Here is an 8,758-nt window from a genome sequence, read left to right as displayed (position 1 = left end):
TGCCTCGTGTAGTGACTTACACCACAGACACGTCAACAGATGCTGGAGAAATCAGATTGGAAAGGAGAGAGTTTACTTCCAGGTAACCTGAAGTGAAACTTGTCCTCATTTCAGATTGCCCAACTGGTGACACGAAAGGGACAACTGGTGAGATTTAGAAAACGGAGAGGGAAACAGCGCCTGGGTGGCTCCGTCGGTCGAGCATCAGACTCGGGCTCGGGTCATGATCCCGCGGTTCGTGAGTTCCAGCCCCACCTTGGCCTTGCTGCTGTCGGCGAGGAGCCCACTTTGGATCCGCTGTCCCCTCCCCTCTCTCTGCCCCTCCCCCACTTGCTACCGCTCTCAAAAATAAATAAAAGTTGGGGCGCCTGGGTGGCTCAGTCGGTTAAGCATTTGACTTTGGCTGAGGTCATGATCTCACGGTTCATCGGTTCGAGCCCCACGTCGGGCTCTCTGCTGTCAGCAAGGAGCCCGCTTTCTGTCTCCCTCTCTCTCTGTCCCTCCTCTCTCTCTCTCAAAAATAAACATTAAAAAAAGTGATATTTAAAAAAAATAAAATAAAATAAAAGTTAAAAAAAAAAGACAATGAGGAGGGAAGAATAAGAAGATGATATACAAGTCCGTTCTTTTGGATTATCTAGAGAGGTTTGGTGGGGTTTTTTTGTTTTTTTGGTTTTTTGTTTTTAGAGAGAGGCGGAGCGCAAGTGAGCCAGGGGCAGAGAAAGAATCCCGGGAGGGGCAGAGAGAAAGACAGAGAGAGAAGTGGGGTTCACCCGAAGCGGGGGTCGTGCTCACCCGATGCAGGGCTCGAGGTCACCCGATGTGGGACTCAAACTCACCAACCTTGAGATCATGACCTGAACCCACGTTGGATGCTTAATGACGAAGCCACCCAGGTGCCTGAGACACTGCTCGTAAATGTGAAGCTTTCCATCTTTTTTTTTTTTTTTTTAACGTAATGTTTATTTATTTTTGAGAGAGAGACAGGGGTGGGGGTGGGGGTCGGGGCAGAGAGAGAGAGAGGGAGAGAGAATCCCAAGCAGGCTCCATGCTCAATGTGGAGCCCAATGCAGGGCTCGATCCCACAAACCGTGAGATCGTGACCTGACCCGAAACCGAGAGTCAGACGCTTAACCGACTGAGCCACCCAGGTGCCCCAGGAATATTTTCTGTTTTAATCGCATCCTCTTTTGGGCCCCCGGCGGGAGGGGGGACAACACAGGGCACCACCAGGCGCAGCTCTGTAAAGGGCAGATGTGGTCCCACTGACCAGCATCTCAGAGCTATATGGGTTAAGGTAGGTCGTAGAGCTGTGACGTCACAGCGGATGAGGGCCGTGACTGAAGCTACCTTCGCAGGATGGTGGTGGTCCTTATGGGGTCTGTGCCTACAACAAGTAACCACTGAGCTGCCAGCCATATGCTTCCCCCAGCCCATCACCACCCGCCTGTGGAAGGGAAGCCCACGAGCCGTGTTTTCCCTAAAATCACTGGCCATCGGTGACCAGGTCAATCACTCATTCAGGGACCAGTTCATCCCACCAATGTTCGAGTGCCTGCTACGCACCAACCCCAATGCCTCCTGCAAAATACAGAGCCCTCCAGCGATCACTAGGTTTTGCAGACGGCTCTGTACTTTTGATTCCAAGGTGAGCACCAGAGCAGAATGTTCAACCACCCTGGACTCTGGGCCAACTGGGCTCGAATTGTCGCTAAGTCATTTAACTAGTTGGGTGACCCTGAGCTAGTTATGGAACTGACCCTTCTCTGTGCCTCAGTTTCTTGGGCTGCAAAGTTGGAGAGTTTCTGAAATTCTCAGCACAAAGCAGAAGTGGGAGCTACTATTAAGTATTTAACGCACTCTCTCTCCACCCCACCCCAGCTCTGTTCGGTGCCACAGCCCACCGCTGGGTGGTATTTCCGAGGCTGGCCAGGCCCTCTGCCGCTGGGCCGTGACCCTGGAAATCGGGTCAGACACTAGTCAAGGCGGCATATGCGTAGGGTGGGGGTGGGGGTGTGTGCTTTCTTTGCGCGCGGCTGCGAGCGTTTCCCCAGGGCCTCCGGCTAGTCTAAAAACTCACTTTGGAGGAGAGGAAGGAGCGTGAAGTGGCTCTTTCGATCTGAGACACCCCCTCCTGGAGAAATCACCCCCTCCCCCCAGCCCAGCGCGGAGTGAAATCTTAGAAGCTGCCGCTGCTGGGTTTGAACGGAATGCCGGAGTCGGTGGAAGCCGGAGCTGGTCCGCCCGAAGGTCAGCGAGTTGTTTTGAGTTCTCGTACCCGGAAGAGGGGGGCAGGGAGGAGAGGACGCCAGGGCCCGAGAGACCCCGCGTCAGAGCAGAAATTGTTTGTGCTCCGGAACAGGCAGCTCAGCGGAAGCCGCGACGGGGGCGGGTCACGTGCGGCGGTGGCGGCGCAGCTGGCGGGGGAGCCAGGCTGGGACAAGGGCCCGGCCGGGCGGGGGTGGCGGTTTTCGCAGCCGAGGGTAGAACCGGCGTGCTAGGGGCGCTGAGAGCGAGCGGCGCCCCGACCCGGGGCGAGGGAGGCGCGCGAGTTATGGGGGGTGGCGGGGGTGCTGGTGTGGGAGCCAGGGTGCTCGGAGCTCCGCGTGGTGCGGCACAGGCGGGACGAGGAATTGCTGGGGGGGTGGGGTGGGGTGGGGTGGGGGTGCGGAAACGGGCCCCCGAGGCCGGAGTGGCGATGGCGGGACCGACGCGGAGACTGCGAGGCCGTCTGCACCCCGAGAATGGAGGCGCGGCTCCTCTCGTCGCCGGCCTTGTTTTCTTCTCGCACGCAAATCCCGGAACGACCGGAACCGCCATCCCCGCCTGCGTCCCAGGGGCGCCCCGTTCCGCGTGCAGGAGGCTGCATCCCGCAAGGCGACTCCGGGCGGGGATCGGCTGAGGCCGTGGCCGGGGAGGGCTGCCGAGGTGGCTCCGCGGAGGGTGGGAGCCGGAGCCGTGGTGCACACGACACGCACGCCTCCCCCTCCCCCGGAAGAGCCGGCGAGCGAAGGCGCGGGCCGTCTCTGGGGGCTCTCTGGGGACTCCCCGGGGGTGTGCGAGCCGTGCGGCGGCCGCAGAGCGGGAGAGGGTGCTGTAGAGAAACCATCGGCCCCACCTTGCAGACAAGAGTGGCCTCGTGGCCGGGGGTGAGGAGTCTCACGCTTCCCCCAAAGCGGCGCGCGCTACTCCAGCGTGGGAGGGAAAGGACACAAACTTGGCCACCCGCCAGAGCCCTTGAAGACGCCGACTTTGGTGTCCTTCCCCTACCCGGTGGCTTGAAATGTATTCCCCGCCGCCGTAGCCCACGAGGTTCAGGTCCGAGGCCTGGAGGAGTGGGGGAGTGTGGTCAGGCCCCGGACGGGAAGCCCACCTACGTTCCTCTCCCGCGCCACGCGAGGAAGGCGCGGAACAGTTGTCTCGCAAAGTTTCCCGCGTCCCCTCTCCCCACCCCACCCCCCAGTCGGGGAAGGGCGGCTTTTCCGGACGTGGGGGCGGGGGAATGGCCTCGGAACGGGGAGTGGCGCTAGCTCCTTTTCCCGAGACCCCGGCGCAGGAGAGGGGCGCGGGCCTCCAGCGTGTTCGCGTCCCCAGAGTGGTGGCGCTTGGCCCGCTGCGACGTCTGCTCGGGGTCGCGGGGCAGCGGGAGCTGGGCAGAGTCTGGGACGACGTGAGACGCCATTTGCATTCCCCCCTCCCTCCTGCAGGTTGGCGGGGGCGGGGGTGTCGCCCGCCGCGGAAGCGTATTCCTGGCAGTGACACTGATTAGATGCTGTGTCGGTACGTGCACAGAATCGGGGTGGGCCTTCACCTCTCCTGTGCGCATACACTTTCTGTTGGAAAAGTTGCAGTCCCCCCCCCCCTCCCCTGCTCTCGCCGCACAGCTGCTGTCTCCAGGGCGGAATTAGGCGAGCACGTTTGCTCAGCCCGAGGGAGAGAGGATCGCGCCGGCGCGGGGAGGCCGCCGGCCCCGGGCCGCGAAAATCCAGCCCTGGCTTTGCGTCGAGCTGCAGAGTGCGGCGCTTACGCGCGCCCGGCCAGCGGAGGCCTGGTTTCCATCTGCCCCTTTTGCCTCCGTGTTAAGTTCGCCGGGGAAAACCCAATGATCCGTGCAGAGCCCCTCGGAGGAGAACCCCCCCCCCCCCAGCCCGATTCTGACCGATGGAAAAAATGACAGTATAGGTCAGAGCCGGCTGCCCGCGAGTATTAATGCGGCCGCCTCCGCTCCCGGTGCTTGGGGAGGATGGGCGCCTCGCCAGGAAACCGCCGGAGGGGGAGCCACGAGGGCCGCCTGCCCCTTCCCGGGCTAGAAAACGTGGATTCTTAGAGAGACTAGACAAATGGGGTCAGACAGCTGCGGGAACTTAGCCTATCTAAATACAGGTCGTCCATGTATCTTTCAGGCAAGATCAATTTTTTTTTTTTTTTTTAACCGAGTACACGTTGAGTCAGTTATAAATACTACGAGAACTGGTTAATCAGTAGATGGGAATGAAAACCTCGCTTTCTGCCTGGTATTAAAACGTAGCGCAGGAGGCGCTGGGCTGAGGACGATGTCTCTTGGCACGGTTCGTGTGTGTCCTTAAGAAGGCGCGGTCCCCTTTGCACTCCACCTTGGAGGACTTTTAATATAACTCTGAAAGGGGATTTATTTTAGTTGTTTCTATTTGGAGGTTGCTTACTCCGTGCAAACGCCTGTCTAGGATTGTTTGTACTTAGATTGCCCTGGGTTTGGGCTTTTAAAGCCCACGTTTTTCACTTGGCTTTTTCTTTTCCTGTGTACGTGCAGCTGGGTACGGGGAAGCTCCCCACCCCCGCCCCCCTCCAGCCAGACGTGTGCTGCACCACCTTCAGTCAGTCGCTTGCGCACCACGCGGCCTCGGAAGAGGGGAAATGTGAACTCTCCGGGTGGCGCTCGAGAACTGGAATTCTGACTTAGGGCTGCGGGTGTGCTCCGGGCAGCGGCTTGGGGGCCAGAGGCTGTAAAGGGGAAGCCCCGTAGGTGACCCTGAGGCTTCGGGAGCAGACCTGGAGTCAGCCGCGTCTTTGTCTTCCGCGGGGCTGGCAACCTGGCACGCAGTTCCGATAAGGATCAACCAAGAGCGAGAGCGCACCGCCAGCACATTTCAGTGATTAGGCGAATGCCTGCAGCCACGTTAGCGAAAGGCCATTTGCGTCGTCTTTGAAAAGGCAAAGGCTGTCCCACCTAATGAATTATGAGTGACCTGGGAGAGGCCAGACCCCGGAACGAGTGGCGCTGAGGCCTCCTCAGACCCTTCTCTGCCCCACCTCCTCCCCATCGCACAGGAGACCGCATTTCAAAGGAAATGGGAAGCTTCTTGAAGTTAGAAATCTGACCAAGTCTAATTACATAAATAGTGGCGCATGTATGTGTCCTTAAAATGAGGCCCACCGGCAGCCCGGGAACTAGGCCTACCACATCCCAGCCCTGGACCAGTGTTAAGCTCCCGCTAAAGTACATCCCCAGAGGATGTGGCATTTGCCCAGCACCTCCAAGAACTGGTTTACAGGAGGTGGCTTTGAGCCATCAAAAAAGGGCGGCCTGGAAGAGTCTACTGGAGGTCCTCTCCACCAGTGCTGTTTAACCACGGCCTCGGGGAGAGGGTGGTGGGTAATGGTGCCTGAGCCCTGGCAGAAGCTTCCCATTAATCCAGTCTAAATGAGCCCCATTAAAGCGCACGTCCGTTCCTCCCTAACATCCCAACGGCACACGCAGGCCTTTAAGGGAAAGTGTAGTCGAGACGGTTTGAGCCCATTTTGCCTTCTGGCCCTTTTTGTGTGGGCGGCACTGCCCTTTGGTACCTGCCCAAACCCCTGACTCCATATAGGCCTTTGGGGTCTTTAACTTGGCTGTTTTTCTTACCCGCGCTCTATTCAAAGGTAAGAGAGTACCACATCATAACAACGGACACATGTATGAGAGACCGCCTTCTAGGTGTTTTATGTATTAACTCATATTATCCCCAAGACAACCCTATGAATTAGATGCTGTTATTGGCCTCCTTCTACAGAAGGAGGTCACTGAAGGCCAGAAGTGTTAAGCAGCTGGACCAAAGCAACGCTGTTTAGGATGGGGCAGGGATTGCCCTGAGGGAGGGAGAGCCATGCTGGTCACCAGTGTTGTGTAGTGAAGGCGAGCCCTTTGGGGGATGTTTCCAAGTGGACTGCCTGAACCCCCTACCTTCCAAAGGAAGAAGTCATGGAGAGAAACAAGAAGGCCCAACATCTGGACCTTATTTTGCAAAAGAAAGTTTTGAGGCTTCATACAGAAGCACGTTATCGTGGCTCCGCATTGGAGAAGGGGTCAGAAAAGGCAGTGCAAAGGCCCCTCGCCCCACCTTGCCGCATAGCATCCGGTGGTCACATCCACCGGAGGTGACTGGGGGCTGGGGACAGCCGATTGCGGAGGAACTCCTTATCACCAAGTGTCAGTGGTCCCGGGAGGCGGAGCTAAACGGACGCTTGTGGGGGCGGCTGGGTTACACGGTCCCTGGGCTCCGGGTGCATCCCTGGGCTCCTCCCGCAGAACTGGACGGATGTCGTAGCCTCCCCTCCTCTTGAGCCGCCAGTCCCGGGCACGGAGCTCCATGGCTGGGGGTTTGGAGAGGTCAGCTTATCAGTCCCGGTGGGGATGGCTGGTTCTGGGTTGTTCACACTCACCCTGCCTCTCGTAAACTCTGGACCCCCTTTCCGGGCGAGAGCGCGCGCGCGCGCGTGCGCGGGATCCAAGCGCACAGCCGGCCCCCCAGGCCTCTGCCTTCCCTTCCTCCTCCCAGCTAGGGCGCGTCAGAAGCCCTTGGCGGTTGTGTGCTGCCCCGGGTGTGGAATCAGGGTGGAGGGGGGCCGAGCCGCCCTCCACTTCCCCAGCGTCAGTGTGCACGCTGCACGCCTGGGGCCCGAGGTGGTCAGGCCTGTGCATCTCCCCTCTACCCCCCCCCCCTCCCGGCAAGTGGCAGAGGCTGGCCTGGGACCTGTGCGCTGTGTTTCCTGATGGGTCGGGGCTCAAAGGGGAGGTCCAGGCAGTGGGGTGGGCGCATGGATGAGGATGGTGATAAATCTTCTCTCCGGCGAAGGCTGGCTCGGCCGGCCCCCGGCCACGGCTAGTAGGAGTGTACCCCGCAGGTCTCGCATCGGCCATTGGCCACTGCTTGACGCCTTTGCGTGCCCGGGGCCGGAGTGGGGGGTGTGGGGGTTGGTTCGTGGTCTGATCCGGCGCTGGGCGATCAGCTCCCCACCTCCTCGAGCCTTTAATTTTAACACGCGGGGACTTACGACCCGCTGCCCTGGCCACTGAGGGGGGCCGCAGAGGGGCAGACCGGCCGCCCTGGCCGCACTTGCGGGCGTTGAGAGCGGGCGTTGAGAGAGCCTGGGCCGGCCGCCGAGCCAAGGGAGGGAGCGCAGCAGCCCGCGCGCCTCGAGGCAGAACACACGCCTTTCCCGGAACCTTGAAACCCAGGGGAGCCGCTGCCATCTTCGCGTGACGAGCAGCGAGACGCCGGTGATTAAGTGTTTCTTTCCGGCTCCCTCCCCGGGTTGCGGCTCTGCTCCTTTCCACAGGGCTGGGAGAATAAAACCTGGGGAAAAAAAACACAACTGCGCTCTCCGCTCGCACTCCACGTCCCTGCTGATCTCCCAGGGTGCGTCTACCCGAGGCGCCTCGGGCTCCCTACACCTGGCCTCGCCAAGGATCGAGGTCCTGGGCCACATGCCTCAGTTTCCACCGGCCTCGGCCCAAGTCGGAGAGCTTAATGGGGAGGGGGCACACATTACCAAAGTCACGCGACCCTCCCCCTCCGCGTCTCTCTCCTCCCATGGGGATTAAACCTTAACACAGGAATCCCCCACCTACACCAGGGACTAATCCTGCCGCCCCTCCTGGGATTAACTCGGCTCACAGGTCCATAAAACACTTCCGGCGCGGCCAGAGGGTCTGTCTGCAGAAACACTTTAAAATTGTCCTCCCGGGTCTGCAGTCGAAATTGACTCGGTGGAGGCAAGTGAGTAAACAGGAGGCTGTAAGAGCTGAGATCCCTGCGGTTTGCAGGCTGTGGAGGAGCTGCCCCAAATGTGGGCGGTGGGGGCTGCCTCAGCCCCCCCCCCCACCGCCGAGGGTGGCCCAGGACCCCAGTAGATACATCTCACAAAAGGATGCAACGTTTACTAAATGACACTAATCTGGAGGAGGGTGGATGCCGGCAGGGGCAGGTGGGTGTCAACTGGGTTCTGGGTTCAGTGAGGACGACTAGATTCCTAAAATTTATGGGGGGGAGGGGCTCAGTGTCCTTGGCTGGAAAATGGGAACAATAACAGTTCCCCTGCCCTGCTCAGGTGGGCTTCTGAGGACCAAATTGTCACAGCACTTTGTGAAAGGGGCTTGACCCCTCCACTTCACGGGCGATCAATGTTCAGCCTCTCTTGCCCTAGAAAACACAGCGATTTTGACCATTAGAAAACAAAACAAAGTCAAAATCAGCCCTTCCTCAAATCCATGCAGGAATGTGCAAGATAAAGGGAACCCAAAGGCAACTTAATGCGTTGAACCTCGTTTTCTTTTACTTCACTTCAACTTAAGCTTCTGAAGCGGTGGGAGAATCCTTTGGAATGTCCTAAGGAAAATCTCCGTCAAAAATTGAGGGGTTCAACGGAAAGAAAAGGGACCTTCAGATGAGCTCCCAGCGCACTGTAAGGAGAAGAAACCCGGATGAAGAATATAAATTCCAAGTAGCTTTCTAGCCAC

General features: G+C 59.0%; 1 protein-coding gene across 1 annotated transcript in view; it reads left to right on the top strand.

Moving 5' to 3' along the window:
• The first annotated feature begins 2,104 nt into the window (after window positions 1-2,104).
• Window positions 2,105-8,758, top strand: part of BCOR (BCL6 corepressor) — a 116,082-nt gene continuing 109,428 nt past the window's right edge. The window contains exon 1 of the mRNA XM_045473033.1: window positions 2,105-2,250. The gene's annotated coding sequence lies outside the window, so the exon portion shown is untranslated. The remainder of the gene's footprint in view (window positions 2,251-8,758) is intronic.

The sequence above is a fragment of the Leopardus geoffroyi genome, chromosome X (assembly GCF_018350155.1).
Source record: "Leopardus geoffroyi isolate Oge1 chromosome X, O.geoffroyi_Oge1_pat1.0, whole genome shotgun sequence".
In the NCBI taxonomy this organism is placed as follows: Eukaryota; Metazoa; Chordata; class Mammalia; order Carnivora; family Felidae; genus Leopardus; species Leopardus geoffroyi.
Note: the sequence above shows the minus strand (reverse complement) of the source record. Positions and strands in the feature narration are given on the sequence as shown.